Raw genomic sequence first — 10,434 nt, 5'->3', positions numbered from 1 at the left:
ACCTACGAGAACTCTTACTCAAATATTAAGCGCGTAGCCCACAGAGATCAAGGCCCAGAAAGGTAAAGCCCATTAAAGATCTAATCTAATCTGTCACCATATCTTATCAAATCTTCCGAAGATTCTGAAGATCTAAACCTACCAAAACTAGGACTCTATGCATCACCTATAAATACCAGGTTCCGTCCATTATTTTGAGGATTCATACTTTTTCACATTCTCTTTGCACACACAGTTTTCTCTCTCAGTTTTCTGACTTGAGCGTCGGAGGGGCTACGCCGGAACAACCTTCCGGCCCCCTTCTAACACTCTTGTTTGTGTTTCTAGGATTTCGAGGTGTCTGATCCGAGCTCCTACGGTGAAGATCCGACCGTCCCAGACAGCGTTCAAACGTTTGGTCCGAGCTCTCCAAGCAGGGATCTGACCTCCCAGCTAGCATCACCGATTTCAGCGATATCACTACACATTTTATAATATTTTTCTCTCTACTCAATTGTGATTTTCTTCACAAATGAGAGATCTATTTATAGAGTTTCATTACACATAATCCAAAAATAAAATACATCATTACCTACATCATCACACACAAATTTCTAACTTTACAACTCTTATTTTCAACATTCAAATATTCAACTATTACTTTTTCAATATTCAAATATATTATTTCAACACTCCCCCTTGTGATGATGATCATGATACGATGATGTCTTCATTATGTGTTTTGTATTGCCTCGTTAAAAACCTTACTAGGAAAAACCCATTGGGATAAAAACCATAGTAAGGGAAAAAGAGTGCAGTCACGTAAACTCCCCCTCATGTTGACACGAACAACTCTTCACAAATTTCGTAGATTGCGCATCCCAATATTATATATGTGATTTCTGAATATTGACGTAGGTAGTGCCTTTGTGAAGAGATCTGATGAGTTTTCACTTGATTGAATGTGACGAACATCAATACATTTATTCTTCTCAAGCTCCTTGGTGAATGCGAAGAACTTAGGAGGAATATGTTTAGTTCTGTCGCTTTTTATGTATCCTTCTTTCATTTGAGCAACACATGCAGCATTATCTTCATATAGTATCACAGGCTTCTCATCGAATGATAATCCGCATGAAATTTGGATATGTTGGGTCATTGATTTTAACCACACACATTCACGACTTGCTTCATGTAGTGCAATATTCTCGGCATGATTTGATGAAGTTGTTACGAGCGTTTGTTTCTGTGAACGCCAATATATTGCAGTGCCTCCACGAGTAAATACATATCCAGTTTGGGAACGTGCCTTGTGTGGATCAGATAAGTATCCAGCATCAGCATAACCAATTATACTTGGATTAGCATCTTCTGAATACAAAAGTCCCAAGTCTGTCGTTCCTCGTAGATAACGGAATATATGTTTAATTCCGTTCCAGTGTCTCTTTGTTGGATATGTGCTAAATCTTTCCAACAGATTCAGGGCAAAAGATATATCAGGCCTTGTACAATTTGTAATGTACATAAGGGCACCGATGACACTTAGATATGGTACTTCTGGACCAAGAATATCTACATCATCTTCACATGGACGAATGGATCCTTTTCTATGTTTAATGATCTAACAACCATTGGAGTAGTTAAAGGATTTGCTTTATCCATATTAAAACGTTTAAGGATCTTTTCTGTATAATTTGTCTGGTGAACAAACATTCCACATTCTTTTTGTTCAATTTGTAAACCCAGACAATACTTGGTTTTTCCAAGATCCTTCATTTCAAATTCTTCCTTCAAGTATGACACAACTTTTTGAATTTCCTTATTCGTTCCAGTGATGTTTAAATCATCAACATATACAACAATAATTACGCATCCGGATGTTGTTTTCTTAATGAAAACACAAGGACATATTGAATTATTTACATATCCCTTTTTCATCAAGTGATTACTTAGTCGATTATACCACATTCGACCTGATTGCTTTAACCCATATAACGATCTTTGTAATTTCACAGAATAACATTCCCTGGGTTTTGAACTTTGTGCTTCAGGCATCTTAAATCCTTCAGGGATTTTCATATATATATATATTACTATCAAGTGATCCATATAAGTAAGCTGTAACAACATCCATAAGACGCATTTCTAAATTTTCAGATACCGCCAAGCTAATCAAATACCGAAACGTAATTACATCCATCACAGGAGAATACGTTTCTTCATAATCAATTCCAGGCCTTTGAGAAAAACCTTGTGCAACAAGTCGAGCTTTATATCTTACTATTTCATTTTTCTCATTTCGCTTTCGAATAAAAACCCATTTGTATCCAACAGGTTTTACACCTTCAGGTGTAAGGACTATAGGTCCAAAAACATTACGTTTATTTAGCGAATCTAATTCAACCTGGATGGCATCTTTCCATTTTATCCAATTCTGCCGATTTTTACATTCACCAAAAGATTTTGGTTCAGGATCTTCGTTATCATTTATGATGTCGATTGCCACATTATAAGAAAATATATCATCAATTTCATCTATATCTTTTCGGTTCCATATTTTTCAGTATTAATGTAATTGATAGAGATTTCATGATTCTCGTCAGTTTGTGGTTCTGACAGAACATTTTCATCATCATGTGTTTCTTCAGGAACACCATTCTCTATTTTGTGATCATCATGTGTTTCTTCAGAAACATCATTCTTTATTTTGTTATCATCGTGTTTCTCTATGAATTTTCTTTTTCGAGGATTTTTATCCTTGGAACCGACTGGCCTTCCACGCTTCAGGCGTTTAATGACATCATGAGTATCTTCCATTTGTTTCTTTGGAATTTCAATTCGAGCAGGGGCATTTGAAGCATGTATATATGATTTAGTTACCCTTTTGTGTCTGCAAATGCATCTGGTATTTGATTTGCTATTCTTTGCAAGTGTACAATTTGTTGTACATCTTTTTCACATTGTTTTGTTCTTGGGTCCAGATGTAACAATGATGATACATACCATGTAATTTCTTTTTCGGTATGTTTCTGTTCTCCCCTAACATTGGGAAGATTTCCTCATTAAAATGACAATCAGCAAAACGTGCTGTGAACACGTCGCCTGTCTGAGGTTCAAGATATCGAATGATTGATGGACTATCATAACCGATATAAATTCCAACCTTTCTTTGAGTTCCCATTTTCTTTCGTTGTGGTGGTGCAATAGGCACATACACCATACATTCAAAAATTCTCAGATGAGAAATGTCTGGTTCTTTACCAAATGCAAGCTGTAATGGGGAGTATTTATGATATGCACTTGGTGTGATGCGAATTAATGAAGCAGCATGTAAAATTGCATGTCCCCATATAGAAATAGGGAGCTTTGTTTTCATAATCATTGGTCTAGCAATCATTTGCAAACGTTTAATCAATGATTCAGCCAATCCATTCTGTGTATGTACATGAGCAACATGATGCTCAACAATGATTCCCATAGACATACAATAATTGAAAGTCTGGGAAGTAAATTCACCAGCATTATCAAGTCTAATTTTCTTGATTGTATAATCGGGAAACTGATTCCTCAATTTTATTATTTGAGCAAGTAATCTTGCAAATGCAACATTTCGAGTTGACAATAAACATACATGTGACCATCTGCTGGAGGCATCAATCAATACCATAAAGTATCTGAATGGTCCACATGGTGGATGGATTGGTCCACAAATATCACCCTGAATACGTTCAAGAAACATTGGTGATTCAGTTTGGATTTTGGCCGGTGATGGTCTTATAATAAGTTTTCCAAGAGAACATGCTTTACATTGAAACTTATTATTCTGAAAGATCTTCTGGTCTTTCAGTGGATGACCATGTGTATTTTCTATAATTCTTCGCATCATTGTTGAACCAGGATGTCCTAATCGATCATGCCAATTGGTTAATATCGAAGAATTATCAACTACCATGTTTGATTCAATGGGACTTATATGTGTATAATGCAATCCAGTAGGGAGCATTGGTAGTTTTTCAATCACATATTTCTTTCCTGATTTATATGTGATAAGGCACATATATTTCTCATTCCCTTCATTCATTGTTTGAGTATCATACCCATGGGAATATATATCATTAAAACTCAACAAATTTCTTTTCGATTATGGTGAATATAAAGCATCATTGATCAAAAATTTTGTACCATTAGGTAACAAAAATTGTGCTTTACCACATCCTTTAATCAAGTCTACAGGACCTGATATTGTATTCACCGTTGTTTTTGTTGGTTTTAGTTCCAAGAAATATCTTTTATCTCGGAGGATAGTGTGCGTTGTACCACTATCGGGTATGCAAACTTCAGCTTTGCTCATAGCATTTTCCATATTTGAACTTCAAAAAAATATGCAATGAAATAAAATTACTGAAAATACATATGTAAATATAACACATATCATAATTGTACAATAAAACATTATTACATGAATACATGAAAAATAAATTATTGTACATTTATATTCTACCATTAAATTGTTCATTTTCAGAGAAATCATTGAGAAAATCTGTAGCATCAAAATTGTTCATTTCTATCCCACCAACATGGTGATCATTTCTAGAGAAATCATTCATAAAATCACCAGCATCAAAATGAGTTGAATCACTCAAACGGTCACTGCGTTCAGTGAAGTTGGTCTCCTTTTCTTTCCCTTTAATGATTCTTTATAAAGTTTACAAAGGTGCTCAGGGGCTCGACAAACTTTGGACCAATGTCCTGGAGTACCACATCTGTAACAAGAACTTTCATATCTTTTTGAGTGATTCTCATTAACACTTGTATTCTCATGATGTCTTTTCAGTGGATGGTTTGGGACGCTCTTTTGAGATGAGTTATAAAAATAACTATCTCTATTATTTTCAAAACCACGGCCTCGACCACGACCACGGCCAATTCCACGTCCACGTCCACGTCCACGTCCACGACCTCGACCTCGACCTCGACCTCGACCAAAATCTTGTCTTTGAATTTGATTTTGGTTCCGAGGTTTAAATTCATTTTTACTTACAGCATTTACTTCGGAAAATGTTGTTGATCTAGTGGGTCGGGACTGATGATTTCTCATTAATAACTCGTTGTTCTTTTCCGCCACAAGAAGACATGCGATGAGCTCAGAATATCTCGCAAATCCACGTACTCTATATTGTTGCTGTAGAATAATATTTGATGCATGAAATGTGGAAAATGTTTTTTCAAGCATCTCAGATTCTGTGACCTCATGTTCACAAAATTTTAATTGCGAGATTATTCTATACATCGCCGAATTGTAATCACTGACTTTTTTAAAATCTTGGAATCTCAGTGAATTCCATTCATCCCGGGCGGTCGGAAGTATAACTTCCCTTATATGTTCAAATCTTTCTTTTAATCCCTTCCACAAAGCCATGAGATTTTTTTCAGTCAGATATTCACATTTCAATCCATCGTCGAGATGTCGACGCAAAAATATCATGGCTCTTGCCTTTTCTTGTGACGTGCATATGCCATTTTCTTTAATGATCTCGTTTAGACCCAATGACTCAAGATGCATTTCTACATCTAGAGTCCATGGCATATAATTCTTTCCCGTGATGTCGAGCGCAATAAATTCGAGCTTTGTTAAATTTGACATGGTGGTACTAAAAAAAATTACGATGCATTTTATTAGTTAATAAATATTGCAATACAAAGTAACGGATAAACAACAAGTACAAGTATTTGTAAAAATAAAGAAAACGCACGAGGAGGATATTCTCCGATAAATACAAGACTCGTGAGTATGATAACCAAAATAATTAAAAATATCCTTGAGAAAGCCATCTTCTTTTTTCTTCGAAAAATTTGATAATGAATAATTTTTAGAGAAGAAGAGAAAGTTAGAATGATTGAATGTGTTTGTGAGATCATATTTATAGGACAAAAACTAGCCGTTTTTTACCATTTATGACCGTTGGTGTACAAAAAAATAAAGGTATGTATTTGTATAATTTTATGGTAATAATATGGTATATATAATATTAGATATGTTTAAATAATTATGTATATCATATCATAATATTATAATGAGTGTCATAATTTATTTTGTTTAAAAAACCTTATAGGCTTTTATACTTGTCGTATCCCTTACCGGGAGTATGGGATGTCGTCTTAACATCCTCCCAGGATTTATAACAAGTTTATGAAAAATTTATTTTTATTATTTCTCATAATAACATTATATTGTATATTAAATAAAATACACAATAAATAAATAACAGTAAAATAAATATAATTACTTTTGTTACCTTTTTCTTCTGTTTGGAGCTTGGAAAAGTATGTAGGACTTTTAGAACTTCGTGCTGATAACGTGTTGTGAAAAAATAAAAATTTATGGTAAAAAGTAAAAATCTCAAACTCTCAAAATTTACAAAACTACACACTTTATAATATTTTTATCTCTACTCAATTGTGATTTCTTCACAAATGATAGATCTATTTATAGAGTTTCATTACACATAATCCAAAAATAAAATACATCATTACCTACATCATCACACACAAATTTCTAACTTTACAACTCTTATTTTCAACATTCAAATATTCAACTATTACTTTTTCAATATTCAAATATATTATTTCAACATTTTAAGATTTAAATAAGAAAATATTTCATAGGGTTTTTATTCTTTAAAAGAAAGATTCCTTATTGATAGAATACATCCTATCAAACGAGAGGAAGATTTATTTTGAAGAAAATTCTTCTCTATCATCTCTCTCCCATATACATCATAAATAATAAAATACTATAGTCTCAAGAGATACTTTTCATTATCAAGACGCGAAGAACAAAAAGAAAAGATGCGAGAAAATTCATGTGTCATAGCTGAGATTTCTTATTTTTATTTCTTTTATTTCATGAATTCAAACATTAGATTTTTGTCTAGTTTTGATTTTATGGAGAAGTCGTTTGTGATTGAGACCACGATTAGGCCAAACTTGTGATCGTTGTTTGTATATTGGACCGATTTGAGTTTTGATTTATTTAATGTTATTGATTGATATTTTCATAAATCTCTTGCATTTAATCTGACCAATTAATTGAATGTTTGTTGTTTGATCTTGACTTGAAAGAGAATAGATTGAAAATAGCTTCAAAAAATATTGATCAACATATGTTTAAACCGACTAAAAATAGTATTTGATTTCAATGTGTGATTTTAGGCAACATATGATTAAACCGACTAAAAATATTGATCAACATATGGTTAAACCTTCTACCGCTGCCATTGCAGCACCAGCTTCTTTACCCAGAGTAGTCATGTTTGACTTGAGTTCATTACGTTTTGTTTCTGCAGCTTCCAGCTTTAACACGTTATCTGGATTAAAATTCGGTTCCCTCATTCTAACTTGGCGACTTCAACAACCTGTCTGGGACATCCCCGAATGAGAGCACAAAATGATTATGTGATGCATCATGGAGCTTCATGATTATGGAATATGAAACGTACGTTTCTTCAGAAGACATTGCCAAATTCTGTGAAGAATATAGTTCATTGCATGGCATGTGTCGCATTTCAACGTATTAGTCTTACCTGAGTTTCGGCTTCCAGTCTTACTCTATCATATGTCCGTGCAAGTTGTCGAGCATCCTCTAGCGGAGATCCGACTACCATGGCTCATAAAGGCTATGCAACCTGGAAGAATTATCACATCACTGGATATAGTAATAGAGTAAGATAAAATTTTGCTTCGAAAATGAAATCGTAAGATACTGGATATAATTTAGAACAGTAAATGCAGCACATATTATTTGCTAGATATATTTTAGTTATGGAGCAGATCAGATCTGGCAAAACTGCACCGGGTTATATTTGGCTCATCATGTCGCAGAACCTGTGTTCCCAGCACTGTTGGGAGATTTTTATACTCTTTTTCTATTTGAACACCAGCTCTGCTAAAGCTAAATGCCACTTTAGATCAAACACTGCCGCTGATAGTCTGATACATATGTTTTCGGTACCAAATTTTCTGTTATCTTCAGATAACTTGGAACCTGTTGAAGAAATGACCTCTTCATGAGCCATGATTCTGATTTCTGGTTGACGTGAGGAATCACTAAAGATGAGAAATTTAAGAAACTAACCAGCTTGGTTCCAGTTACAATATAACCATCGACACCACGAACGATCTCTCTTTGAAAACGCTGAGAACACAAAAAAAGGCAAAACATAAAATTACATGGTTACAGGAAAATCCCTCACATGTATATATGGGTAAAGACAACTGAATAACCTTGGCAGCACGAGTCGATACGTATAGCTTCTCCAAGTTTTGATGTCGCTGAAGTTCAGTTTCATAGGTCACAATAATTTCTGAATCACCAAGCCCGGCACCAAATTGTTTGAGAACAGCCTTGTCCATAACAACAGATCCCATTAAATAAAGAAATCTGATTTGACAATAACGATGACCAATCAAAGCTTAGCTACTAAATCCCACAAGGCACGGCTTTTGCTCCTAGAGACATGCCAAGCCGCAGCATAAGCCATAAAGCAAGTGACTAATTGGTACTGCATTTTATGGGCCACGTCGCCTTAAAAGAAATTATTGTGTGTTTAAGTGAGACTATTTAATGTCCATTCAAATTTGCTATTTTCTAAGGAAAGTTTATTTCATTATCGCCATTTAGTTTGTGAACATTTTAGATGCTAGCTATGACATAATTTTACTTCACACATTCGCTACACTGCCATAAGGAGGGTCATGGACGTTGCACAGATCATTTTCGACATCTCCAACGGTGGCAAGTTAAAGGTCAGGGTCACTAGTTAAGCATTAGGCTTTAGTAGCTCAAGAGAAACATAATGCTATATTTGACACTCCTATCAGTATTTATCACAACAATACACACAGTTTTCTTCAACTCCAGTACTTATAAAGTTTTATTTCAAAAAACCGTAGTCCTCCTCCAGTTGCATGTTTAAAAAAAATGAAAATTTTACAGAAAATACCCCTACTAAAAACCATTCATTATCGGTAGAAAGTAACTGAACACCATTAAACATCGAAGATATTAAAACAGTCCACGAGGAACCGAAACAAAAAGAACCTTATAACCAAAGATAATGGAACAAAATCTGTGCGTGTGAAAGAAAGAGATGGGATAGCATACTTGCTGTTGCATGGCTACTTGATCTCTGAGCTTCGGTGCTTGTTTTCTGATAGCTCCCATGAAACGTGAAACTTGTTAACTTTACATTGTAAAGTTTATTCTGTGATTAAAGTATTAATCTCTAAACATTCTTGCAATATTTTTAATTGTAATATATAGTTCATTTGAAACGTTTTCCATCAAATCAAGATCTTTTATTCAAACAAAATTTATTCTTATTTTTTCACGAACAGTCAAAGATTTTTTAAACCTGTTAATCCGGTTGATTTACGAAGAAAACTATAGGTTCTGACAAACTGGGTAATTTTTTTCGGGAAATTTGGGGTTTCACCAATTTGATTGTGGTTTTCGAACATTAAACTCTTGTATTTTTTTATACATATAGTGTGTTTTTTCATTTATTATTATTATTTGACATTATATATAGTAAAAATTTATTTGAATCAGTATACACTTGTTACAAAAAGGGCTTATCAATCCAAATACCATGCTCCGACATATAATTTGACCCCCTCATCAACAAATGATCTTCATAAATTATAAATTTTTATTTAAATAAAATATACATATTCTATATATTAAATATATACATATTCTATATATATTAATATAAAATAAAAATAAAATATCATATTTTTATTTTATTTTTTTGAAACTATTTCACGTGAGTTCAGACGCTATATATCACAGTTACTTTATTATATTGTACACAAATAACGTATAAAATTCAATGCTCAGATGCTTCATCTAATTCCTGGAAGTCTGAACAGCATGGTAAATGGGGGCAGCAGGCAGCCATTGCATGAGAAATGGGACCTCCGTAGTCTCCACCACCAAAATGTGGCGATGGATTCCATACCCCGTAGTCCTCCTCCTCTATCAGCGGCTGAACCGCCAGCGCCGCAGGCGGACGAGGTACTTGGAGGAACTCATCCGATAATGAAGGTGGCGGCCCGCCTGCAACTGCAAGCACCATCACCAATAAGACCATAATTGACCTCATCATCATGACCTCCGAGTCTGATTCAATGGGTTTTTATAAATTTTCTTGAGCTAATAAATCCCGTAAATTTATAAGTTTTAAGCATAGTTTGAAGTTCGATTAAATTGTGCATGCTTGATGTATGACAAACTCATGAATGTGGCGTGTGTTCGTTTCGAGGGAACAGCTCATTGCGGGCAATTTCTCAACTTCTTCAAATATTATTTATACGCAACCAAAATAAATATAAATTCTACTACTCATCGATAACGAAGATTTGGTTCGAGCCATGATCCATATTAAGTTGGAG

General features: G+C 34.2%; 1 pseudogene; it reads right to left on the bottom strand.

The window, feature by feature from the left end:
• Positions 1 to 7,224: 7,224 nt before the first annotated feature.
• Positions 7,225 to 9,202, bottom strand: LOC140831908 (SH3 domain-containing protein 2-like; annotated as a pseudogene).
• Between the last annotated feature and the right edge of the window lie 1,232 nt (positions 9,203 to 10,434).

The sequence above is a fragment of the Primulina eburnea genome, chromosome 5 (assembly GCF_022965805.1).
Source record: "Primulina eburnea isolate SZY01 chromosome 5, ASM2296580v1, whole genome shotgun sequence".
Lineage (NCBI taxonomy): Eukaryota > Viridiplantae > Streptophyta > Magnoliopsida > Lamiales > Gesneriaceae > Primulina > Primulina eburnea.
Note: the sequence above shows the minus strand (reverse complement) of the source record. Positions and strands in the feature narration are given on the sequence as shown.